The sequence below is a fragment of the Pan troglodytes genome, chromosome 11 (assembly GCF_028858775.2).
Source record: "Pan troglodytes isolate AG18354 chromosome 11, NHGRI_mPanTro3-v2.0_pri, whole genome shotgun sequence".
In the NCBI taxonomy this organism is placed as follows: Eukaryota; Metazoa; Chordata; class Mammalia; order Primates; family Hominidae; genus Pan; species Pan troglodytes.
In genome coordinates this window covers 87,417,105-87,444,948 of record NC_072409.2, presented here as the reverse complement: position 1 = coordinate 87,444,948, position 27,844 = coordinate 87,417,105, and the positions used below count along the sequence as shown (strand labels likewise).

At 36.1% G+C, this 27,844-nt stretch overlaps 2 long non-coding RNA genes across 3 annotated transcripts in view; one reads left to right on the top strand and one right to left on the bottom strand.

Annotated features, from left to right (window-relative positions):
* LOC134807676 (uncharacterized) overlaps positions 1–27,844 on the bottom strand; it is an 841,508-nt gene that overhangs the window by 168,539 nt on the left and 645,125 nt on the right. The gene's annotated exons all lie outside the window — the stretch shown is intronic.
* Positions 170–27,250, top strand: LOC134807677 (uncharacterized). The gene is made up of 3 exons (XR_010148740.1): positions 170–305; positions 12,991–13,063; positions 26,460–27,250. It is a non-coding gene; the product is annotated as an uncharacterized LOC134807677 (long non-coding RNA).

Here is a 27,844-nt window from a genome sequence, read left to right as displayed (position 1 = left end):
AATTTGTGAGAAATTGTGAACCTTGTAATGAAATCCTCACTACCATCTGCCAGACTGTGTCACCTGTTTGAGCTAGACAATGTGACTGCTAAATTACAGGTACTGTGACTCATACCAATAACACTGTTGTGTAATATCATGCTTGTGTTCTCATCTTTGCTTATTTAATAATGGCATGAGGTGCACAGATAAATCAGTCATCTTGTTTAGCTGAGTCCCTGATGCTAAAAGGACAAGGTGATCTTCAAATTCTGTTTTCAGTGTGATCATGTTGCTGTCTCCTTCACATTCTTCAGTAGCATCTGGTAAGCATGCAATGTGAATTGCTAATTCAACTCTAGCTGTAAAATTAGTCTATGTTCAGCAGAGAGTGTAGGAGCAGCTGGTAAACTATATGAGATCCCACAGGCTCCACTAGCTGAATATACTTCAACAGGATGCCCGAGTCATTTATTTTCCTGTTTCTCTAGTGATGCTGCAAAATTTGGAAAGGGTTTCCAGACAGACAGCTAGGGTTAAGTGGTGTGGGGATGAGGGAGATAGGAAGTCTAAAAGAAATCGCACAACTCTGAAAAAACAGTTTGATAAGACTGGAAACACAGGACTCGGACTCTAACCTTATTTCTTTTTCTATAACCATCATGGAAGGCTACACCTATGGTGAACTCTCCCTTTATACCATTTTTCAGTTCATTTTTTTTTTCTTTGAGACAGGCTCTCTCTCTCTTTCTGTCTCTCTCTCTCTCTCCCTCTCTCTCTCCCTGTTACCCAGGCTGGAATACAGTGGCACAATTACAGCTCACTGCAGCTTCAACCTCTCCAGGCTCAGGCGTTCCTCCCATCTCAGCCTCCCAAGTAGCTGGGAGTGCAGGAATGTGCCACCACGTCCGACTAATTTTTGTATTTTTTGGTAGAGACAGGGTTTCATTATGTTGGCTAGGCTGGGCTCGAATTCCTGACTTCAAGGTATCCACCGGCTTCAGCTTCCCAAAGTGCTGGGATTACAGGTGTGAACCACCACACTTGGCCCATTTTTCAGTTCTCTTTTGCATTTTTCTTCCAAATAATCTAAAGAAATAATACCATCACTATTATCACTCTTCATAACAGTTTTCAATGTGTTTGTTTAATAAAGGAATGATCTTAGTCACTAGGACTTAGATATAAAAATGTATAGGCATGATCATCACTCCACCAAGTAAGTGCAGAGTTTAACGATTACATTAATTCCACACTAGAGAAGATTAGATGTGTGTTGCCATCACAAAGTATTCTAGTTTATTTGTATTTTGTCATTACAATGTCATAAGCTGTAGTCTTTGCCCAGGTGTACACCAACTTAACCTACTGGACTGTGATCAGAGTGTACATTAACTTTTGTTTCTTCTGTAGTTCAGTTAAAAACAAAGTCTTTTATTTCTATAATGGTTTCGTTTTCCTATCTAAAGCCCAGGTCCACTCCAATATACTTGTTAGAATAAATTATTTGAACACATTTCTGATAGCATTCAAAAAGTTTAAAATAGAAAGGAACAATAGATAATGCAAAGTGAGAAAGAGTGAATAATAAAAATGTAGTTGCTGATATTGATGAAATGTGGTAGGAAGATAAAAACAACTCAAACTATGCAGTATTTCCCAACAGAAAACCATTTCATTCTATATTTAAGATAATATCCAGAATGCCTGCAATGAGGTTCAGTGGTTAATTTACCTTGAAATATTGAAATGAACTCTGTGATCTTTTAAGACAGAGAGTACCATGGGTTTGGCAGTAGGTTTAAAAAAACACTTCTCTCCTGGAGGAGGGACACATATTCTATCACAGGTTTATTTGCTTTGGTAAAAATAACAGGTCCTTATGAGGATGACTGATGTAATTAGGAAAACAATTTTTAAGAACAACATTCATTGTCAGAAAAATAGATTCTCAAGAAAACATGAATAGAAAAACAAGAGCAATTTTTATAATTGAGTCAACTTTCCAGATGAGGAAGAAAACTTCCGATGTGTGGCTTTCTAGTTTCAGAGCTATTAAGAGGTCTGGGAAGCCATGTCCACTAATTGTAAACAAACAAACAAACAAAAACAAGTAATAGAGTTGGTGAAGAAATAAAAATGTGCAACTCACTTCCTTGAAACAAAATGACAAATATGCTTATTAAAACCAAAATTGACTGCATTTCCTTGGGTAAAACATAAATCATTACAGGGAGCAGAGGGCCAATTTGCTATTAGAAAAATAGAACCCACCTATTATGTTCTTGAATATGGTAAATCAGTTTCAGAGCTGAATCTTGATTAGAGTTAAAATTCAAAAACTTGGTGTATTCTGAAGTAAGATATATTGGAAACATATCTTAGTAACTTAAGAGAGGCATGGAGAGCTGAGACAGGCTGTTTTCAGAGGAGAGAAGCTGCCTCCATAATATGACTGCAGACTGAAGCCATTATAGAATGGGTGCATTCCTGGAAGCACACACTAAAACAGAGTTTGGGGTACAAAATGTTGATTAGGAATTAATATCTGTGAAAAGAAGGGTAAGAAGCAGGATTAGGAAGGGAAAGAAGTTAAATTGTGATGCCAATCAACAAAGCATCTGCTAGGGAACTCTGCAGTGGATATTACCTTCCAAAGTTGTCTTGCAATGCATGGAAATGGCCATACCTTTTCCACTCACTTATCAGGTGCTGGATGGATAAGAGGTACAGCAAGTCTGTCCTCTATAGGTAAGGTAGATCCTGAAAAAAACAGGCAGCTGCAAGCTATCTGCTGATAGCTCTCCCTGCAGCTGGACATCAAGGTCTTCTTGAGTCAGAATCTGGGCAATACATCTTCCTATCTACCAGAGAGGCCTAAGGAAAGATGGCCCTCTGAGAGGCTCTTGTGCCAGGTAAGAGATCCAAATACATGAAGATTAATGATTATTGTAGTGAACTGTGGATTTCTTTCCTTACCTAAAGGCATTCCCATTCAATTAAAAAAGAATTGAACTCAAACTCAAACTGGTAGTATAGTATATAACACACGGATAGCCAGAAAATACCAGAATAATGAGGCCTAAGAAGAAAATTTAAGTTTTTTTTTTAATGGTAATTTATATAGCTGATCCCTTATCCCATCACCACTGATTAACCCAGAAGAGTTGTAACTAAGTTCTTTGGTGTAACTAAGAATTATTTAAGGAACTTGTAGAAAATACAGATGTTTAGTTGTGATTTCCATGGATCGTGATTCATAAGAGCAGTGATGTGTTCAGGGATTCCACGTTAGCATCCCGGTTATGCTGAGGTGAGTGAGACAGTGCATGAACCACACTTGGAGAACAACATGCCTAAAGCTTCAGTAAACTCTGTTACATGCCACACTCCTGTAATTCAGGGTCTGAAAGAAGAGGATGTCTAGGAATGGGCAGAAAGGAGCAGAACACAACGTGTAGGGCACAGAAAACAACAAGGAAAAGCACCAGAGGAGATCAGGCTTCAGCGACAAATATGGTAAAACATGTCCTTTGCCAAATGCACTAGATGATCTGGGAGCAGGCATTTCTAAAACACAAATAATGGGCAAAATGACGTATTTAGTACTTCAGGAAATAGCAATTGCATATAAAGACAGTAGGGAATATGAGACTTCAAAATCACCCAAATGTCTTTAGCAGATTTAACAAGCCTCTGACTTTCCCACTTACAAGTTGATCAGTCCAATAAATGTCTATTTAAACTTATGTTTTAGTTAGCTTATAACCAAATTCTCATAAATTTCCTTTATACCTTAATGTAGAATAGCATATCTCTGGAACCAAGAGAAAGTTTTAAGGGCTACTTGTTACCCCTTTTTCAATGGCTTTAAAATATTTTATTCATCATTAGAAAGACAGTTCTGGATTATCAAGCGCAAGATCTCTTCATTTACGCCTTGTGAATAAGTTTGACACATTTATGTAGAGCACTGAATAATTTAGTGAACTGAGACCACTTGGGACTGAGCAACACTCGTATTTGGAATGCCTCAGAATTTTTATGAATTTTGAGTTTAAGCCCAGAAACAGTGACAAAAAAGTATTAACAAAAAAAGGTATATGAATGTATAAAAAAATCTCCTTACTTTTTCTATATTTAGTGTGGGTCTACATGCTTTTTAAATAACCCTGAACACAAAACACTTAAGAATGCTTGAAAGATTGCAGAACATTCATTTTAAATAAAATATATTTCCTTGCTTTTAATCAATGTAAAAGTAGGTGTTGCTTCATTAATTTCAAACACATTAGGTATTAGAATGTGAAAGGAGGGGGTTAGAAGGCACCTGATGACATACTTAAGTTTAATAAGATCTTGATTGCGATGTTAAATCATAAAAACAAGCAATTATGAATCTAACAAAAAGTATTTTAGGCTGGACACAGTGGCTCACACCTGTAATACCAGCACTTTGGAAGGCCGAGGCAAGCAGATCACTTGAGGTCAGGAGTTTGAGACCAACCTGGCCAACATGGCAAAACCCTGTCTACTAAAAATACAAAAATTAGCTGGGCATGCTGGCGTGTACCTGTAGTCCCAGCTGCTCTGGAAGCTGAGGCACAAGTATCATTTGAACCCGGAAGGCAGAGGTTGCAGTGAACCAAAATCAAGCCACTGCACTCCAGTCTGGGCGACAGGAATAAAAACCAATCTCAAAAAAAATACAAATAAAAAACAAAAATAAATAATAATTGCTCAAACTATAATAGCATAATTTTGAAGACCTCATTTTTATGGAATAGAGTTGCCAGTTCTGTAATCTGAGACTTCATAAATTAAAAACTACTGTTTCTGGAAATCATACCTGTAATGCAGTGACAGCTCTCTTGACTTTCACTTAGTTGGTGCTGGTTAACAGTATCTTTTCACTGGCCTTTGTAACCCACACTGACTGATATACCAGGTACATCGAACCCTCTCTGTTGTTGATTACTCACTCATGTTCATGACTTCTGTTGATCAATGAGGCCTTCAATCAACAGAAACAATTGCATTTGCAAAGGACCTACCATGGAGTCCGGAGTGGGCATTCCCACCCATGTTAGTATCTTTCTCTTTCTTTCTCTCTGTTAAAAAGTCAGAAGCTGTTACAACAAGAAGAATAGCAAAATGCATTACTAGCATCATATTAAAAGTGTCATAAGGCAACATATGTGAGTACACTGAATATAAAAATAAAAATAAAATACTATTATATGATACTATGTTATATATTATATTATATACTGTACTATATTCTATTATTATAATAGGAAAGCACAACAAACAAAGAATACCTAAAATATAAAATTAGGAATTCCATGGGTCTCTTGTTTTTGAATTGGGGGAACTTAAATGGTCATCTAATCTCAATCCTTTTAATTGCCAAATTAGAAAACGGACTCAGAGGAGTTAATATCTATAGATTACTTATTTTGGAAGAGGTACTATGTTAATTATGTTATATATATTCTTTATAGTCATTGTCAAAGCAACCCTAAAACAATTACTATTTGCATTTGAGAATTATTCTCTGCACTTTACAGATGAGCAAGGGAGGCTTGCTAAGAGTTTTTAGCTGCAGAGATTAACATCACTTCTATCTTACACCCAAACTCACTTTTTCCTGCCTTACATCATATTATATAAAGGGACCGATAAAGATTTTAACTGAACTGAGGGGAGGCAGACAAGGTAGTGATTCATTTATGTTAGCTTTATTTAAGAAGAGTTCCATGATAAACCCAAAGACTTTAGAGGCCAGTCAGGAGATCTAAATATGTGAAGGAGTAATGATTACTAAAGAGCATTGTGAATTTCTACCTAAAGACATTTCTGTTCAATTTTTAAAATATGAACTGGCCCAATTAAAATATATCTGCTGGATGGTTACCCATTTGCAACTTATGAAAGAGAGCAAAGGTAAGGGATCTGCAAAAATAAGTCTGGAAAACATCCTAGGCTTGGGATGGAGGCACTATAATATATGGGAAAGTACAATAAACAGATGAACAATTAAAGAATCAGGGGCTGGCTGGTCTTAACCATATCAAAGAAGTATGTATTTAGTTATTCCATATATATAGGGAGGGCAGACTTGGTAGTACAAGTGAAAGGAGAGGAAAAAAAGGGGGGGACGTTTTAGTGGTCCTTAGGTGCTAGCCTGGGTATTTGTATTTTATTTGAATGAAAAAAGGACCCACTTAGAAATACGCCAAATACTTCCCTATTGTATTCTAGGTATACTTACTGTATATTATGCCTTTGGAAAAGCCTTTACATTTTACAGATTGGTTCACTAATATTTATTGAAGATAAATAACTTCCTCAATGTCATAAGGTAGAAAGTGGGTGAGTAAACTTTTAAATTGTATCTGTCTGGTTCCTAAAAGAATCCACACAACATTATACCATACAGTTTTCTGTAGAAAATACTCACTTTCATATTGTATGTCACTACTACTCTAAGTATTCTTCACATATTAGCTAATTTTATCTTCATAAGGCACAGAAAGACAAATACTTCATGATCTCACTTATATGTGGACTCTAAAGAAGTTGAACCAGTGGTACTCTTTACCAAGAGTAAAATATGCTGATAAATTAAGGGAGGTGTGAAAAAGAAAAAAGGCCTTTAGATCGATTAGTTTTCTTTTAATATAAATAGGTTTTGGTAGTGTAGGGGTAGATAGACAGGACAGCTTTCCTCACCCATCATAAGGATCATAGCTGACACTCCTATAGCAAAAGGCAGGTTAATAAGAGAAGAGCATTAAAAAATATTTAATCAGTTCTATGTGACATGGGAGCCTTCAGCAATGAAGACCAAATTAGGTTAGATGAAGGATAAACAGCCATGCAAAAATGTGACTGGACAAAAAGGGAATGATCTAATGGTAATGGACTGAGTGAGGGAACTCAGCAAGGCTTGTTTGTTCAGATTCTTCTTAAACTCTCTGTGTAGTATTTCATTCTCCTGGGTATAGGGCAGGACCCATTCTGAAATGAGGGTCTTATGATCTATTATTAGACAAGCTGGGTCAAAGAATTTCATTACAGCCACCTCCTACACAGAAAGGTGGAAAAAGGTTAAAGTAATATTTCTAGGTTTTATGGCTGGCTTTTGGGGGAAGTAGTTCTGGAATTCTAGTTTCTGTGGCCTGCCTTGAGGGAGAAAAGGGAGCAGGAGAAAGAAGGGCAAGAGAATGTCAGAAAGAGACTCTGCTTCTGACACCCTTCCAATGTCCTTCAGTTCAAACTACTCAGCATTCCAAAATGCCATACTCTGGGGTATCATTTTCTGAACCCCAATAGTAGATCAGTTAAATTAGAGAAGTAGAATGATAATGAGGTCAAATCTCTGTGACCGAACTCTCAAAGTCTTTTTACCTTTCCCCTAAGTTGCATTGAAAGTCTTACCCTCTAATTCCCACCAATTATTTCAGAACTGCAGGAAAAATTGACTGGGAAAAGTTGGTGGGACAAATTGAATCCATCAAATAATTCCAAGTGAAATACTAGAAAAAGGAAGGTGGGTATTGTGATCCTGAGACACTAAACATGTCTCCATTTGTTCTATATCAATATTCCACTGCTTTTTGCCAGCATCTGAAGTTAAGTTGTTTACCAGTTAGTTTATTTGTGAAATGGAGTATTCTCCCTGTATTACTACTATGTGAAAAGGGTACAAAGCAGGCATACATCTTTTTCTATAACCGTCCTTTCATTTTTTTCACAAGTTTTAGTAGATACATTTACAGAAACCTTTATATGTAAAGAAGTCTTAGTAATGTGATTTAATGAAAACACTTAATTTGGGAAGAGACCCTTTAAAATGTTCCATTTGCATCTCTCTGATATAAATTTCAATATCAAAATTCCATCAACAGCAGGGGAAAAACTGCCATTAACTAGAGATAGCAACTTTGCTCTTAATAGAAACACTAAATTACTGCTCTAAGAGCTAAACTACATATAAAACAACTTTAGTTCTTTAAGAAAGGGTGAGCAACATTTTATTTTCGAAAGGAACATATGTTATTTTCATTTGCCTTAAATGACACATGGAAATTAAGAAGCCTACCATTAAATAGGCAAACGATTTACAAGAAATGAAATACAGTGCTAACAAAAGTTTAAATGGATCTGGTTTCAAGATTGAAAATGGAATATTACTCATAATAAAAAGGAAAGGAGTAGGAAACTGGGCTTAGTGTCCATTAAGAAGGTAAACTTGAGAATGACAAAAGGCTGAACATATACAGAGTGAATGGTGAATAGAAAGCTGAAACCAATGTCTTCATCTGTATTGCCTTTGAAGAAAATAGGGGGAAGAGCATAGGTAAGTTTCTAAGTTGTTATACAAATTTCAGTAAAATAGTCTATATTAGTATTTTCTGGTACTTTTGGTTACAAGTAACAAAATCAGACTCTGGCTACCTTATGCCCAAAAGAAAATTTATTAGAAGAAGCTAGAGTATATAACAGAATGCAGTGAAAATCCACCCAAGGAAGCTATGGAAAAGCAGGAACGTGGAGAGCTCACAGGTCCTCCCTAGAGATGTTAATGAAACTTTCCTTTAAGGAACCGTAATAAGCCTGCCAGAGTTTCAAGAAGTTCAAATCCTTTTATCACTCAAATATCAACTTTATATTAAAGTTAGGTGTCCATTATTTGATCAGCCAGATGCATCTAAGGGACTGTTACGTAGGATAAATGAAGCAACTGGGGCTTACACCTGTTTGAGGGGATATTCCCATAGTAGACAAGGTTTTGAACTGGCATTTCCTACTACACAGTAAATGTAGTTACACTAATGAAAAATAAAAACAGAAGTTGATACCTGAACACCACATTACATTTATCATTCAAGAATTATTTGGGGCCGGGTGCGGAGGCTCATGCCTGTAATCCCAGTACTTTGGGAGGACGAGACGGGTGGTTCACGAGGGCAAGAGATTGAGGCCATCCTGGCCAACATGGTGAAACTCTGTCTCTACTAAAAATACAAAAATTAGCCAGGTGTGGTGGCGGGCACTTGTAGTCTCAGCTACTCGGGAGGCTGAGGCAGGAAAATCACTTGAATCCAGGAGGCAGAGGTTGCACTGAGCCGAGATTGAGCCACTGCACTCCAGCCTGGCAACAGAGCGAGACTCCATCTCAAAAAAAAAAAAAAAAAGTATTTGATTCTATATAATACTAACATAGAAGAAAAAATGCAATTGTGTATTAACTACCTCAGGGAGTTACTATAAAAATGTAGACACATGAAGTTGTTACCACTTCATTTAACAACTTCACCCAAGGGATATTAACTTTATTCTTAAATACATTTATTCATTTTACATATTTATTTTGTATAAATTGGGTAATATTCCAAAAATGTAGAAAAGTTCAGAAGATAATAAAACAAATGTCTGCTTTCACTGTACAGATATAATACATATTTTATACTGCAAAATATTAACCTGTATATTAACCTGTACACAGTTCTGAAATATTAACCTGTATACAGTTCTTTCAGATATTATTTTTAATGACATACAATTGTTTCAGATATACTAAAACCATTATTTTCTCTCTACAGGTAACTATTTTCCATCATTTTGAATTATTCACACACACCTAGGTAACCATAAACAATACATATCATTGTTGTGTGTGTTCAAATCTTACATAAATATTATCTTACTGTCAGTATCCATCCCCAACTGGTTTTTATGAAGCAACAACATATTTTTCAGTTTGAGTCATGTTAATGAACGCAGTTTTAGTTCATTAATTTAAAATGCTAAACGGAATTTCATTCATCTATATTGATGAATATTGAGGTTGTTTATTTCCTTATTTCTTGCCTGTGTAACTAAAGGAATGATGCAATAAACATTGTGGTAGGGAGCTGACTGAGCATGTGCTCAGTGGTTTACGTAGGGTTTAAAGTTAAAAATGGAATTGTTATTATACAAGACTTGTTCATCTACGCTTTTACGAGATATTTTCTCCAGAATAGTTGTACCAGTTTACAGCTGCAGTAGCAGTGTATGAAAGCTGCCATTGAACTATGTCCTTACCAGTAATGGGTATTAACATGTGTAATATTTTAGTATTTTTTTTACTAATAGTAGTATCTTTTTAAATGATAGTCACAGAAGAGTTTTAACATATACATTGTCTATTTTCCTTTTATCTATTTACCTTTTTCTATTAAAGTATTAATTTTTACATATAACAGATAAATTTTATTTGTCAATTATGGCTATTTCAAACATATTCATCCATTTTGTTTTTTATTTTTTTCTCATACTCTTTAATAGTTCTCTGAAAATATCATTTTACCCTCCATTTTTGATAATAATTTAACAGGACATAAAACTAAAAATTGACATTTCTTTTCTGTTAGCACTTTTTAGATGTATTTTAATTATCTTCACAACATGCTGTTGTTAATTAGAATTATTTACTTGAATTGCCATTCATTTTTAGATAATCCTATGATTGCTGTTAAAAGTATCTATCTTTGCATTTTATATTTTAAATTCAATGTGTCTAAATTTGGATTTATTCCTATTTATCCCTCTCAGAAAGCTGTGCATTATTTGAGTACTTGCCTTAAATTCTGGAAAATTACTAAGAATTAAGCATCAATATGCACAGTTCTCATTTTCACTACTTTCTTCTTCTATAATTCTTATTATTCCAACTTACACATGGGATCTTTTCATTCTCTCCTCTCATTTTTATGTGCTATGTTGCTTAACTTCTCATATGTTTTTCCCTTTTTGTTGGTGCTGCATCCTTTATAATTTCTTCAGATTTATCTTTCAAAGTACTGATTCTTTCTTCAGCTTCATCTGATCTTCTGTTTAAATTAACTGAGTTTTATTTTCAATGACTGTATTTTTATTTCTATTAGTTCTATATAATTATTTCCAAGCATGCCTTCTTTTGTCTATTTTTAATTCAATACACTTCTTAAACATATTTATTTTATTATATCTTTCAAATTGTTCTATTATTTCAGTAATTGTCAGGGTGCCATTTCTCCTATTTGCTACATCAACAGACACTCTACGGTAATTTGTTTCTTCTTGGGCTTTGAATTGCTGCTGCAATTGAACTTATCTTTGAATATTAAAAACAGTCTGTGAAACAAATTACCATGTTAATATTTTTGTTTTCATAAAATAGAATAGTAAACACCAGTGAAAAATAGATGAACTAAAGCTACATGCATCAACGTAAGGAGTCGTATAAAATAATGTTTATAAAATTCTTGGTTAAGAAATACATATAGCATGATATAAATTTTAGAAGTTTAAAATATATAATCAATGCTACATATTATTTTGGATTACATATTCATATGGTGAAAATTTAAATATGTACAAAAGAATGATAAATATCCAAATCAGTAGTTACTTATGAGAGAAAGAAGCAGAAGGAGATCCAGCATGAATACAAATGAGAATACAAATTTTGTAATTGCTTGTAATCTTCAGAGTATATTAACATTCAATATAGTGTTCTCCACACATTTCTGTAGATTAATACATAAGGGCAGTAAAGTCATTGAGTAGCCTCTCTTCCAAATATAAAACAATAAAAAGATAATCATTAAAGCAAGTCTTGTATTAATATTTTAAACTTTAAATAGATTACTAAAATAAAACTAGAATATCTGAAATAGGCCCATCTCTTAGAATTTAGTATAATAAAACCAGAGACTGCCACAGAAAACTAGGCAAATAATCTAATAATTCACAGAACTATAAATGGCCTTGTATCCATCAATCTCTCTGTGAAATATTTTCTACTTATATAAAGTATGTATATTTATTATTACCTACATATATATATGTCTATATCTAAAGATATATAAAGTTAGAAAAAAGGAAACCAAACTATTATTGAAATAGTTTAATAGAGGTAGGGTTTTAGGTGATTTAAAATTTCCAGTGTTCTAAAATGAAAATATTTCAAAATTATGTTCTGCTTTTATCCAAATTATATGCTCATGCTTAAAAAGTTATATAATTCAGTGGTTGTACACAAAAGCCACAGACTACTCTTATCACATACTTTTTCCTGCTTCTCAGAGGCAACCACTTTCAAAGAGTTTGCATGATTCTATTTTTATTTATATGCAAATTTCCCTGCAATATGATTATATTGCTACTTCTTAATTTATTTGGATGGGGAAGGGATGATTTAGACACTGTATATTGACATTCTATTTTGGAAGATACAAATCAAGCCTTTTTCAACACCACTTTGGCAGACCTTGCTCTCTGACACACATGTGTGTCCTCAGCCTCTCATCATTATGTCATATCATGGTTTGGTTCCATATGCAATTTTTACATTGCCATATTGATATAAGCACTATTTACAGGATACACATGTCAGACATTGCTTCTACTCTTCCTTTTATAAAAATATTAATCCTTTTTATTTTTTAAGTTTATTGTATGATTTTTTAAATTGTGTGGTTTTTGTTGCCATTGTTTTCTGTGTTTTAGTAATAATCACTAACTGTCATTTAATCTTTTGCCCCCATATCCCATATATCACTTTTGTTAATACATGTAAATATACAAGAAATTATACATTTACCTTGTTAAATCAAGCCCTCCTGATAAAACTCATCCTGCTGCAAATTTCCCTGGGTGTTTCTCCAGACCTGCCTACAGCTGTCACCTTGTGATGGGTGATTTCCTCCACTTTCTTCTAGATTGGATGCCCTATTCCCTAGATTTCCTGTCCTCTTTCTTGGTTTACCAGCTAAAACATCTTCCAGTAACATTATGAAAATGACTGCATGGGAGATAAAAGTCTTAAATACTTTGTTGCATACTTAGCCATAGAACCCTAGATTATAATTCATATTGTCTCATCAGAATCAGGAACACTTGGTCTTATTGTTTACTAGCTTATTTCATATTAATCTTCCCTCCAAAAGCTTAAAGATTTCCTTTCTTTGTATCCAGGGTACTGACTTTTCATTGATGTGTCTTAAGGTGGATCTATTGCTATTCATAGGACTGGGAACATGGTCACATGGTGAGTCTATTCATTATAAAAGCATATGTCTTTCCATTCTGGGAACTTTTTATGATTTTTTTTTTCATGAATTCCTATGCTATATTTTCTGTTTTCTCCTTCCGGGATTTCTATGTTTTAAGATGTTGGATTTTCTCTGTGGGTTCCCTAATTTTATTTTATTTTATTTTTACTCTTATTTTTTCCTAATTTCAATCTTAGACATTTTGCTTTTCATTCTGGAACAGCTTCTCAATTTTATCCCCTAAAACTTTCATTGTATTTTTCCATTTACACTATCTTAGTTTCCAACATTAAAAAAAAAACAAACTCTGTGTTCTTGTTTTCGAGATGAAGAACCTTTTCTCACATCTTTGAGGATATTAATCCCAGATATTCTGAAGCTTTCTTTTGGTGGAATCTTTTCTCTGAGTTATTGTTTGTTTGTTTTAGTCTCTTTGGTATAACATGCTTTCTTCAAATATCTAATAATCCTTGGGTTTGTGCTATAAAAGCAGAGCGCCTCTCCTCCTCCAAAGGAACGCAGTTCCTCACCAGCAACGGAACAAAGCTGGACGGAGAATGACTTTGACGAGCTGAGAGAAGAAGGCTTCAGACGATCAAATTACTCTGAGCTACGGGAGGACATTCAAACCAAAGGCAAAGAAGTTGAAAACTTTGAAAAAAATTTAGAAGAATGTATAACTAGAATAACCAATACAGAGAAGTGCTTAAAGGAGCTGATGGAGCTGAAAACCAAGGCTCGAGAACTACGTGAAGAATGCAGAAGCCTCAGGAGCCGATGCGATCAACTGGAAGAAAGGGTATCAGCAATGGAAGATGAAATGAATGACATGAAGTGAGAAGGGAAGTTTAGAGAAAAAAGAATAAAAAGAAATGAGCAAAGCCTCCAAGAAATATGGGACTATGTGAAAAGACCAAATCTATGTCTGATTGGTGTACCTGAAAGTGATGGGGAGAATGGAATCAAGTTGGAAAACACTCTGCAGGATATTATCCAGGAGAACTTCCCCAATCTAGCAAGGCAGGCCAACGTTCAGATTCAGGAAATACAGAGAACGCCACAAAGATACTCCTCAAGAAGAACAACTCCAAGACACATAATTGTCAGAATCACCAAAGTTGAAATGAAGGAAAAAATGTTAAGGGCAGCCAGAGAGAAAGGTCGGGTTACCCTCAAAGGGAAGCCCATCAGACTAACAGCGGATCTCTCGGTAGAAACCCTACAAGCCAGAAGAGAGTGGGGGCCAATATTCAACATTCTTAAAGAAAAGAATTTTCAACCCAGAATTTCATATCCAGCCAAACTAAGCTTCATAAGTGAAGGAGAAATAAAATCCTTTACAGACAAGCAAATGCTGAGAGATTTTGTCACCACCAGGTCTGTCCTAAAAGAGCTGCTGAAGGAAGCGCTAAACATGGAAAGGAACAACCGGTTCCAGCCGCTGCAAAATCATGCCAAAACGTAAAGACCATCGAGACTAGGAAGAAACTGCATCAACTAATGAGCAAAATAACCAGCTAACATCATAATGACAGGATCAAATTCACACATAACAATATCAACTTTAAATGTAAATGGACTAAATGCTCCAATTAAAAGACACAGACTGGCAAATTGGATCAAGAGTCAAGACCCATCAGTGTGCTGTATTCAGGAAACCCATCTCATGTGCAGAGACACACATAGGCTCAAAATAAAAGGATGGAGGAAGATCTACCAAGCAAATGGAAAACCAAAAAAGGCAGCGGTTGCAATCCTAGTCTCTGATAAAACAGACTTTAAACCAATAAAGATCAAAAGAGACAAAGAAGGCCATTACATAATGGTAAAGGGATCAATTCAACAAGAAGAGCTAACTATCCTAAATATATATGCACCCAATACAGGAGCACCCAGATTCATAAAGCAAGTCCTGAGTGACCTACAAAGAGACTTAGACTCCCACACAATAATAATGGGAGACTTTAACACCCCACTGTCAACATTAGACAGATCAACAAGACAGAAAGTCAACAAGGATACCCAGGAATTGAACTCAACTCTGCACCAAGCGGACCTAATAGACATCTACAGAACTCTCCACCCCAAATCAACAGAATATACATTTTTTTCAGCACCACACCACACCTATTCCAAAATTGACCACATACTTGGAAGTAAAGCTCTCCTCAGCAAATGTAAAAGAACAGACATTATAACAAACTATCTCTCAGACCACAGTGCAATCAAACTAGAACTCAGGATTAAGAATCTCACTCAAAACCGCTCAACTACATGGAAACTGAACAACCTGCTCCTGAATGACTATTGGGTACATAACGAAATGAAGGCAGAAATAAAGATGTTCTTTGAAACCAACGAGAACAAAGACACAACATACCAGAATCTCTGGGACACATGCAAAGCAGTGTGTAGAGGGAAATTTATAGCACTAAATGCCCACAAGAGAAAGCAGGAAAGATCCAAAATGGACACCCTAACATCACAATTAAAAGAACTAGAAAAGCAAGAGCAAACACATTCAAAAGCTAGCAGAAGGCAAGAAATAACTAAAATCAGAGCAGAACTGAAGGAAATAGAGACACAAAAAACCCTTCAAAAAATTAATGAATCCAGGAGCTGGTTTTTTGAAAGGATCAACAAAATTGATAGACCGCTAGCAAGACTAATAAAGAAAAAAAGAGAGAACAATCAAATAGACGCAATAAAAATTGATAAAGGGGATATCACCACCAATCCCACAGAAATACAAACTACCATCAGAGAATACTACAAACACCTCTATGCAAATAAACTAGAAAATCTAGAAGAAATGGATAAATTCCTTGACACATACACTCTCCCAAGACTAAACCAGGAAGAAGTTGAATCTCTGAATAGACCAATAACAGGATCTGAAATTGTGGCAATAATCAATAGCTTACCAACCAAAAAGAGTACAGGACCAGATGGATTCACAGCCGAATTCTACCAGAGGTACAAGGAGGAACTGGTACCATTCCTTCTGAAACGATTCCAATCAATAGAAAAAGAGGGAATCCTCCCTAACTCATTTTATGAGGCCAGCATCATTCTGATACCAAAGCCGGGCAGAGACACAACCAAAAAAGAGAATTTTATACCAATATCCTTGATGAACATTGATGCAAAAATCCTCAATAAAATACTGGCAAACCGAATCCAGCAGCACATCAAAAAGCTTATCGACCATGATCAAGTGGGCTTCATCCCTGGGATGCAAGGCTGGTTCAATAAATGCAAATCAATAAATGTAATCCAGCATATAAACAGATCCAAAGACAAAAACCACATGATTATCTCAATAGATGCAGAAAAGGCCTTTGACAAAATTCAACAACCCTTCATGCTAAAAACTCTCAATAAATTAGGTATTGATGGGACGTATCTCAAAATAATAAGAGCTATCTATGACAAACCCACAGCCAATATCATACTTAATGGGCAAAAACTGGAAGCATTCCCTCTGAAAACGGGCACAAGACAGGGATGCCCTCTCTCACCACTCCTATTCAACATAGTGTTAGAAGTTCTGGCCAGGGCAATCAGGCAGGAGAAGGAAATAAAGGGCATTCAGTTAGGAAAAGAGGAAGTCAAGTTGTCCCTGTTTGCAGATGACATGATTGTATATGTAGAAAACCCAATCGTCTCAGCCCAAAATCTCCTTCAGCTGATAAGAAACTTCAGCAAAGTCTCAGGATACAAAATCAATGTGCAAAAATCACAAGCATTCTTATACACCAATAACAGACAAACGGAGAGCCAAATCATCAGTGAACTCCAATTCACAATTGCTTCAAAGAGAATAAAATACCTAGGAATCCAACTTACAAGGGATGTGAAGGTCCTCTTCAAAGAGAACTATAAACCACTGCTCAATGAAATAAAAGAGGATACAAAGAAATGGAAGAACATTCCATGCTCATGGGTAGGAAGAATCAATATCGTGAAAATGGCCATACTGCCCAAGGTAATTTATAGATTCAATGCCATCCCCATCAAGCTACCAATCACTTTCTTCACAGAATTGGAAAAAACTACTTTAAATTTCATATGGAACCAAAAAAGAGCCCGCATTGCCAAGTCAATCCTAAGCCAAAAAAGAACAAAGCTGGAGGCATCACACTACCTGACTTCAAAATATACTACAAGGCTACAGTAACCAAAACAGCACGGAACTGGAGACCAAAACAGAGATATAGATCAATGGAACAGAACAGAGCCCTCAGAAATAACACCGCATATCTACAACTATCTCATCTTTGAGAAACCTGAGAAAAACGAGCAATGGGGAAAGGATTCCCTATTTAATAAATGGTGCTGGGAAAACTGGCTAGCCATATGTAGAAAGCTGAAACTGGATCCCTTCCTTACACCTTATACAAAAATCAATTCAAGATGGATTAAAGACTTAAACGTTAGACCTAAAACCATAAAAACCCTAGAAGAAAACCTAGGCATTACCATTAAGGACATAGACATGGGCAAGGACTTCATGTCTAAAACACCAAAAGCAATGGCAACAAAAGACAAAATTGACAAATGGGATCTAATTAAACTAAAGAGCTTCTGCACAGCAAAAGAAATTACCATCAGAGTGAACAGGCAACCTACAGAATGGGAGAAAATTTTCGCAACCTACTCGTCTGACAAAGGGCTAATATCCAGAATCTACAATGAACTCAAACAAATTTACAAGAAAAAAACAAACAACCCCATCAAAAAGTGGGCAAAGGACATGAACAGACACTTCTCAAAAGAAGACATTTATGCAGCCAACAGACATGAAAAAATGCTCATCATCACTGGCCATCAGAGAAATGCAAATCAAAACCACAATGAGATACCATCTCACACCAGTTAGAATGGCAATCATTAAAAAGTCAGAAAACAACAGGTGCTGGAGAGGATGTGGAGAAATAGGAACACTTTTACACTGTTGGTGGGACTATAAACTAGTTCAACCATTGTGGAAGTCAGTGTGGCAATTCCTCAGGGATCTAGAACTAGAAATACCATTTGACCCAGCCATCCCATTACTGGGTATATACCCAATGGTCTATAAATCATGTTGCTATAAAGACACATGCACATGTATGTTTACTGCGGCATTATTCACAATAGCAAAGACTTGGAACCAACCCAAATGTCCAACAATGATAGACTGGGTTAAGAAAATGTGGCACATATACACCATGGAATACTATGCAGCCATAAAAAATGATGAGTTCATGTCTTTTGTAGGGACATGGATGAAGCTGGAAACCATCATTCTCAGCAAACTATCACAAGGACAAAAAACCAAACACCACATATTCTCACTCATAGGTGGGAATTGAACAATGAGATCACATGGACACAGGAAGGGGAACATCACACTCTGGGGACTGTTGTGGGGTGGGGGGAGGGGGGAGGGATAGCATTGGGAGATACACCTAATGCTAGATGACGAGTTAGTGGGTGCAGCGGACCAGCATGGCAGTTGTATACGTATGTAACTAACCTGCACAATGTGCACATGTACCCTAAAACTTAAAGTATAGTAAAAAAAAACAACAAAAAAACAGTGGGTCTGTTGACCCCATTTTTCACTATGATCTAGTTGATTTCGTTCTACCTAAGGGATTTCTGCTGCCATTTTTGTTAGGTCTTTTCCCTTGAGTAAGACATATTCCCTACAGAAGATTCATACATTTTCCTGCTCGGATGAAACTTGGCTGCCTGGGTTCTGCTGTGGATCTCAATAAGGGGGGAGAGTCAGGCAGGGTGAAGTGTTTCAGCGTTTAGTATGCATATTCCTCTTTTCAGTTTTGTATTCCCATCCTGTGTCCAGGTGTCCTCCCAGCCAGAGAACCTGTTTTATCCTCTTTGGGGAATAAAGTTCTTCTTTTCTAGTAGGGGGAGTGAAGAGTAGTAGCCTTATTTTGAAGAACAGGAAAAGCAACACAGAAGTCTAACTGTTCAAGAGACTCTAAACTACTTTTATGGTATTTAGCCATAATTTCATCTCTTTTGGCAAAAGTCCCTGGTGGGACAAATCTTAAATTTTACAAGAGAGTATCGTAATGAACACTGGGGGGCTTTTTAAGTTTCTGCACTGTCATTTTAGCAGAAAGAAAGAAAAAAAAAAAAAAGCTGAATCTTACTTACCTAGTTTCCAGCTTCAAAAATGTTTCATTTGTGATCTTTCCATTTTGCTTTTGAGCTCGTGTGTGTGTTTAATTACTCTTACTGGTCTATTGCATCCTTAGAACTGGTATTCCCAAAAAAAGAATCTATATAAATAAAAACCTATTTGATGATGATTTGAATAGGAAACCATGCCCCAAATAAACAGATTTAGAGAAACAAGTAAGTAATATATTTGCCAAATCTCTTAAGTAACCACGCTTTGGTTTCTTATTTATTGAAAGAAAAGTTCAGTTCCACTATTAAATATAAGAATTGATAATATTGACTAGGATGTTTGCTTCTTCAGGAAGCATATACATTCAATTTGCAATCAAATAAATTCTAAAAACTGTCATCAAGTAAATATTCAGACACTGTCAGCACTTCATTGGAAGAGTTGTGAGTATCTGATCTTGCAGATTACTAATACTCTCTAGAGAGGGACTTTTCATTTTTTCAGTTTTTAATTTACAACTGTGGGTCAAAGTCCCCACCTTTTGTGTCTTCATCTGAAAATGTCTCAGATCTTTATTCTGAAATGTCTTCAAATTGCTGCTTGAGACTATATGTCCCATTTCACCCAGGAGAATGTTTCCCTCTGTTAGAAACAATGCATTTTGTTTTGTCTCTCTCCAGTGGTCTCACGTATAGAATTTCAAACATGATAGGTCATTGCACATGCATTTTATTGCCTGTAAGTCTTACAGCTTGTAGTATGCTCTTCCAACCTCAGGTTCCAAGATCCTATAGTACATGGCCACTGACGGCCTTTGGTATATGACTGTGTAATAATGGAATCTATTTTCTTGACCAAACACTGTGTAATAGCTTTTATTCTTTTCTTTCAACCCATGCAACTTACAAAAGAAATACAATCAAAATTCTCTTTTTTTCACAAGTTACAAAGTTTTTATGTCAGTCTTGTGCCCTTTTCTCCATTTTTCTGTTAAATTTTTTTTGTTCTGTAGAAGATTGTCCTTTTATGTTTGCCAGTATTTAAGTTGTTTGGGGGAAATATTTATATCTCCAGGATGTTTTTCATTTCAAGAAAAGTTTAGTGTACCTCAACTGGATCTGAGGCTGGAATCTAGGAAAAACAGAGAATAATCCAGGGACTTATTTTCACCAGCTTAAAAATACTATAAAATCATCCTGTCTATTCTCCAACATCTGTACATAGAGTAGAGGAACAGCAAGGAGCACTGGGAAAAGCCTGTGTAGCCACATGCAGCCTCCTACTCAAAGCTGCCTTTGGTCTTCTTCTCTGTATCTCCCAAGTTAAGCAGCTTATATTTAGGAGGAAAAAAAGAAAAAGAAAAAGGAAAGATGATCTGCTCACCACTGATTAAGTTACCAATACTTCTCATCTTTTGGGTACTGTGAGGATTAATAGTATGTATCTGTATAGCTGGCCCACATTGCCCAGATAATCTGGCTAAGCATTATTCTGGATGTTTCTGAAAGGGTGATTTTGGGTAAGATTACATTTAAATCAGCAGATTTGGGTAAAGTAAGTTGCTCCCCATAATGTGGGTGTGCCTCATCTAATCAGTTGAAGGATTAGGAAAAATCTGGTCTTGATCTTTCTGAACAAGAGAAATTCTTCAGGCTATCAGCCTTCAGACTTGAACTTTAGCATTAGCTCTTTCCTGGGTCTCCAGCCTGCCAACCCACTTTGCACATTTTAAACCTGTCAGCCTCTATAACTGAATAAGGCAATCCTTAAGTCATCTTCTATATATGTATACACATCCTATTGATTGTCTTTTTTCTAAAGAATTATGACTAATATAAAGACTAGCAGGCATTATTTGGGTGTGATTATATATATATATATATATATATATATATATATATATATATATATGAGTCTTTATGCCACACTGTTTGGCGTTTTTATTTTTTACAATTTTATTTATTTATATATATTTTTGAGACAGGGTCTCACTCTGTCACCCAGGTTGGAGTGCAGTGGTGCAATCTTGGCTCACTGCATCTTCCAGCTCCCCAGCTCAAGCGATCCTCTCACCTCAACCTCCCAAGTAGCTGTAACCACAGGTGCACGCCACCATGCTTGGCTAATTTTTTTGTGTGTGTGTTTTTGGTAGAGATGGGGTTTCTCCAAGTTGCTCAGGCTGGTCTCGAACTCCTGAGCTCAAGAGATCCACCTGCTATGGCTTCCCAAAGTGCTGGGATTACAGGTATAAGCCACCACACCTGGCCTCATTCTTCTTCTTAAACATATAAGTTTTGTGTAAAATACACAACGAAGAGGACACAGTATTGTGTTTTTCCAAACAAAATTGCCAGCTCTTCTGTTGAAATTAAAGTGGCAAGTGAGGAAAGAAGGAGGGAGGAGTACATGATATGATACTTATCAGTACCCTTATGTTTTCGTAACACCTACCACTAATTTTCTCTTACCATATGCACTCTGCCACACTCCTTATTTCCCAGGCTCCCTTTAGAATGCCCAACCACCCTATAGAAAATGAGTACAAACTCTGAAGACATCATTGGATAGAGTTACCATTAAAAAAAATTCACTCAATGTTATTCAGAGTCATTTTCAAAGAAACAGCTCTGGCCACTAGGAGATACGAACCTGAGTATCATCGGGAATCTGTGGATTAAAACAGATTACTTATAGTAGTAAGCAAAATAAAGTGTAGGAGAACCTCTGATAGTTACTTTTTAAATTTACCTCAGGAGATTTGTCCCTGTTTCTATAATTAGTTTATAAAAAACCTTATATTTATTTTAAATATTTTATATCTATGCTACTTATACATCAGTAATTGGTTTAATAGATTTATATATAATATAATGTATTTAGATATAATATAATGTGTTTATATATTATATATAAATGTATTATATATGTATAATATATATAAATTATACATAAATGTATTATATATAATTTTTTTTGTGTATATATATATATATATATATATATAATATGCTACTAGAACTGAAAAAGTAGAGAAGGCTGAAGGATTTAAGCTTCACACTCCTACAGACATACCTTTACACAGTGAGGATGAAGCACTGCACACAGATCTGTGGTGTACTAATATGCACTTAATGAGCACTCCAGCTCTCTGCTTTTCAATTTGTACTCACTGAACTTCTATTTTTTAAACTGAAAACAAACAAAAACACTGTCATCCTTTTTTCTTGATGTATCTGCAATAGCCACTTTGAACTCCTCTGGTACCTTATCAAATAACCCCATACAGTGGGCAGTCTGCAGAGATTGCAGGGAACTACAAGAAGGGTCCACATAATATGGTGTGTTAAAGTTACTAAAAATGCTCTACTAATGAACCAAGCTAAGATGATTGGTCTCCTTATTCATAGAACTTTTCAGTTTTTCAGGAAATAGAAGGTCTACTTTTTTCTGAAGAATTACAAGTAAGGAACGATGATTATTAGAGATTAGAAAGCATTGTTCTTTTTTTCCTCTATTGGTGAATTATTCTCAGTGAGCTAAGGCTTTCCTGACCACCAGTTTCACAACTCTCCCACATAACCATCTCTAATCTCTCATGTATAAAGTCAAAATGAATGTTTTCCAAGAACTCAATATTCTTCAACAGGAAATAAGCAATGTGCATTTACTTTCAAAAAAAAAAAAACAGAAAAAACAAAAAATTGGTCCCCATTAAGCAAATTTCACCAGGAAAGTATATGTTTCCTTCACAGAGTTATAGGAAAATAAATTTCTACAAAGCTTTTCTGTGTCATGCTAAAAGGGTTAGTGATGAGGTTATAAGGTTTACAATGTTAAAGCTGCAAAGGAGTGTGTCTTTATGATGAGGTGAGCCTCTTTCTGATGTTGTAAAGGTGGTTGAAATACCTCACTCTCCCATTTTTCTGACAGATTTTATATTTTAAAAGCTTTGTACAGGATAGACATAAATAGCTTTTACTGTATTTTACATATAGTTACCACATTTAATCATTACAAAAACTGTTTGAATGAAACTTATTTATTTGTTTGTTTATTTATTTATTTATTTATTTATTTATTTTGGGATGGAGTCTCTTTCTGTCACCCAGGCTGCAGTGCAGTGGCACAATCTCGGCTCACTGCAAACTCCATCTCCTGGGTTCAAGCGATTATCCTGCCTCAGCCTCCCAAGTAGTGGGGACAACAGGCGCATGCGACCATGCCCTGCTAATTTTTGTATTTTTAGCAGAGATGGGGTTTCACCACGTTGGCCGGGCTGGTCTCGAATTCCTGACCTCAAGTGATCCACCCATCTCGGCCTCCCAAAGTGCTGGAATTATAGGCGTGAACCACATGCCTGGCCTGAATAAAACTTCTTATTTTCATTTTATAGATGAGGGAACTAACTTTCAGTGAGGTTAAATATTTTGATCAAAACCTCAGAACTAATAAAGGGAAGAGCCAGGAATTAAATCCAGATCTATCACTGTCTACTTTTTTATACTATCTCCTCTCTGGGAATATCAATAAATTAAAATCGGGTACTTACAGAATTCTCAATTGTAACGACAAATCTAGAATATCAGGGTTTCTGTACTTCGTGACCAGAAGTCATACAGCTTTCTATTTATGTCTAAGTTCAAAACATATTCTGGACAATAAAAGAATAATCCTCTCTAAAGACAAATTTTGGCAAGGAAAAATGCAGTCCAATTTGCTTGCATTATAAAAATAGAAACACATGTAATCTCAAATTAACTGTCTTTGTTTTCTGCAGTTCTATGCAAATGCAAATATGCAAACGAACAAATGCTTGATATAAAAAAATGTACATGTTGGCAGTTCATTATCCTTGTGTTTTTCTTAATTGATGAGTGCTTTCTCTGTTGGAACTCTTAAGATCGCTCAGATTCCCTGGCATAAGTCCTCATGAAAAATCATCTAAATGATATCTTTGTGGAGACTATGATGCTCAATCAGACATTTTGGCTAACATACTAGGCTGCTGATCTGACATTCAGTGCCCAGAATCGCGGCTGCTGAGCCAAGTAAACCACCTCCTGAGTTGTTTCTGGTCCAATCTGTGGTATCTCTGCCAACGGGTTTTCTAGATAGTTAGACCCCTCCTACCTATGCATAACAATGAGCTAGCATGCTAGCAAAGTCCCAATTTTTATAAATGTAGTGATGCATCCTACAGATACATAAAGTCACTGATAATCAGACCAATGTCTGCACATATGTGTTTAAATCAATTACAATGACAAATAGATGCTTTATGAGACCATGACTATTCAGAACCTTATTTTAGACACTTAACACATTGGTAACCATCACAGAAACAATGAAAAAGAATTGTGGGGAAAAGTAAAATAACAAAATAATTATCTTTTGCTGATTTAATATCATATGGAACAATAGTCTTTTACATAGAAAGAAAATATGATTATATTATTGAAGCATCCTGCACTTTCAAAATGTAATCAATCATTATAGGTAGTCTCCTAAGATTAGAGTTATACATAAGAAATCATAAGGAAATCTAGATCTGCAAAAGTAGATGAACCGGGAGTAGATAATTCTAAATAAACCAATTGTGCTTTTTAAAAATAAATAATCCAGTTTACTTGAGTCACTTCACCAGACTTACAGGCACCAACCCTACCTCTATCTTAGATTACAGTTACAACTAACCAAGTTCCTGTCTCCTCAACCTCCTCCAATTTGCCTTTCATACAGCAAGCAGAGGAATCTACTAAGAGCACTGTTGTAGTTGCGTTACTACCCTGCCTTAAAGCATTTATGCTCCTCCTCCTTTCACCACTGCTGTCACACATGCTGTATGCCCAAATTCTTTATCCTGAATCTTAGGGCTCCAATGTGCTTTTCAAGAATTTTCTTTTCTCTGTTTATAACATTAGACCTATGCTTGCACCAATAAACCTGCACTGTCTAATGCAATTGTTACCGGCGATGTGTGTCACTTTACACTTAAATCAGATAAAATTAAAAATTCAGTTCCTCTACTGCACTAACCACATTTCGAGTCTTCAATAGTCACTTGTGACTAGTGGCTACGGTATTGGACAGTGCCGATTATACATCATTGCAGAGTTCTATGGCACAGCACTGCTGCATACCTGCCCTGAGGTTCTATGGTATGAAGCTGTCTGCAAGTTCTGATACATGTTATTCCCTTAAAGTAGAAATGCTCTTGCTTCCTGTACACCCCTCCAAATTTACAAACTGAAATTCCATCACCCTTCAAAGTGTAGGCTACATTTCATATTTTCTATTCCCTCCACCCGTATATATTCCATTTAGAAATGATCTCCAACACTTCTGGAATTTTTTGAGTTTAATTTATAATATTCACATGTAAACTCTCATACTGCTGCTTTAAACTATCAAAAAATAGGAATATATAAAAGTCTCACTCTGTCGCCCAGGCTGGAGTGCAGTGGTGCCATCTCGGCTCATTACAAGCTCCGCCTCCTGGGTTCATGCCATTCTCCTGCCTCAGCCTCCCAGGTAGCTGGGACTACAGGCGCCTGCCACCACGCCCGGCTAATTTTTTGTACTTTTTAGTAGAGACGGGGTTTCACCATGTTAGCCAGGATGATCTCGATCTGACCTCGGGATACCCCTGCCTCAGCCTCCCAAAGTGCTGGGATTGTAGGCGTGAGGCATCGTGCCTGATAAGGAAAAAGTATTTTTTTTTTTTTTTTTTTTTACGGACATCTAGAGACAGAGAGAAGGAGAGATCTAGGCAAAAGAATTATTTTTTTGTGACGGAGTCTCGCTCTGTCGCCCAGGCTGGAGTGCAGTGTCGCGATCTCTGCTCACTGCAAGCTCTGCCTTCCGGGTTCACGCCATTCTCCTGCCTCAGCCTCCTGAGTAGCTGGGACTACTGGCGCCCACCACCACGCCCACCTAATTTTTTTTGTATTTTTTAGTAGAGACGGGGTTTCACCATGTTAGCCAGGATGGTCTCGATCTCCTGACCTCGTGATCCACCCGCCTCGGCCTCCCAAAGTGCTGGGATTACAGGCGTGAGCCACCGTGACGAGCCCAAAAGAATTATTTCCTTGCTAACTTGGGGAAAGGTGAAAGGCTATATAGCTTTGTCTTCTCAGACACTCTTGGGGCTTGACACTCAATAGCTGTATACCTATATATCTATATCTGTATATTAAAAATATGAACATATAATTCACCATTTTGTGAAACTTTTTTTCATTTACAAGGAGAAAACTGAGGACCAGCGAAGTGGCCTGCAGAAGTAACAAACTCCTTAACAAGTGCTATGGCACCAGCTCATCAGAATGGACACTGGCTTTAATGGTATTCACTGAGTCCTAAAGGCCCTCTTCTCCTTATTTCCTGAATATTGGGAAGATCCAAAGGTTTCTGCAACAAAGGGGACAACCAAGTAAATGATGGAGGAGGATCTTTTAGTGGCTTGTGGCTGAAGCCACTTCGTCTACCAGAATGGCACCATTTCAATATTTCGTCAATGAATATAGCTACACCTATGCTTATTAAACAAGTCTGGTGACATAATTGTCCCAAGTTCATACAGTCAGTAGAATTTGCCATCAAACAACTTTAAAACAACTTTTCAGGAATATAACTACTATGCCACATGAAATACCCACCTTCTGGGATATTGTAGCAAAAGCTTTTCAACTGCTAAACAGGCACATGATCTTTATACCATTGGTATAATGTCACGTACATTTGTGTGCAGATTACAACATCCCTGAAAACTGCTCCCTCAGATGTTGTGTATGGGGTAATTGATGCTTTAGGCCTAAAAATCTAAATAAGCTGACACTTTTATTTTCAGAAGTGCCTGCAAGGGGTGCAATTCAAAAAAATTACATTTCAACCTGGCTGATTGGCTAACAAAATGAAAGTAGTTTGTAACAAATAAACAAGTAAAGGATATGGCATGCTTTCCACTGCTTTTAACATAAATGAGTAAAATCACATCATTTCTTTCAATAAAAACATCTTGTGCCTAAAATAAAATGCCTGATGTTGATACTGAAATGGTATGCTTTCATATAAAATATTTTTGATAGCTCGTTGTTGCCAACACTTAAAACAAAAAGTTGCTAACTTCTTTAAAGTGGCCAACTACAGTAGTGCAAAACCAATAGTTGATATGATATTATTTTTAGCCTTCATCTTCAGTTTTAAGTAATGTTCAGTAAATGCATCATTACTTCCTTATTGATATTTATCCATGACTCCACACAGAAAACAAAAAAACAAATAAACCTTATTCATAAGGCTGTCTATATACCAGTGGTCATTTTATAGTCAGAATTTTTTTTGCATTTAAAAAGGCAGCTATTACGTTGGTGAGGATGTAGAGAAAAGGGAATGCTTATAAACTGCTGGTGGCAATGTAAATTAGTTCAACTTCTGTGGAAAACAGTAGAAAATTTCTCAAAGAATTAAAAATAGAACTAACTACCATTTGACCCAGCAATACCACCATTGGCTATTTGCCCAAAGGAAAAGAAATTGTTTTATCAAAAAGACACCTAGCACTCAATATGTTTATCATAGCACTATTCACATTAGCAAAGGCACAGAATCAACCTAAGGGTCCATCAACAGT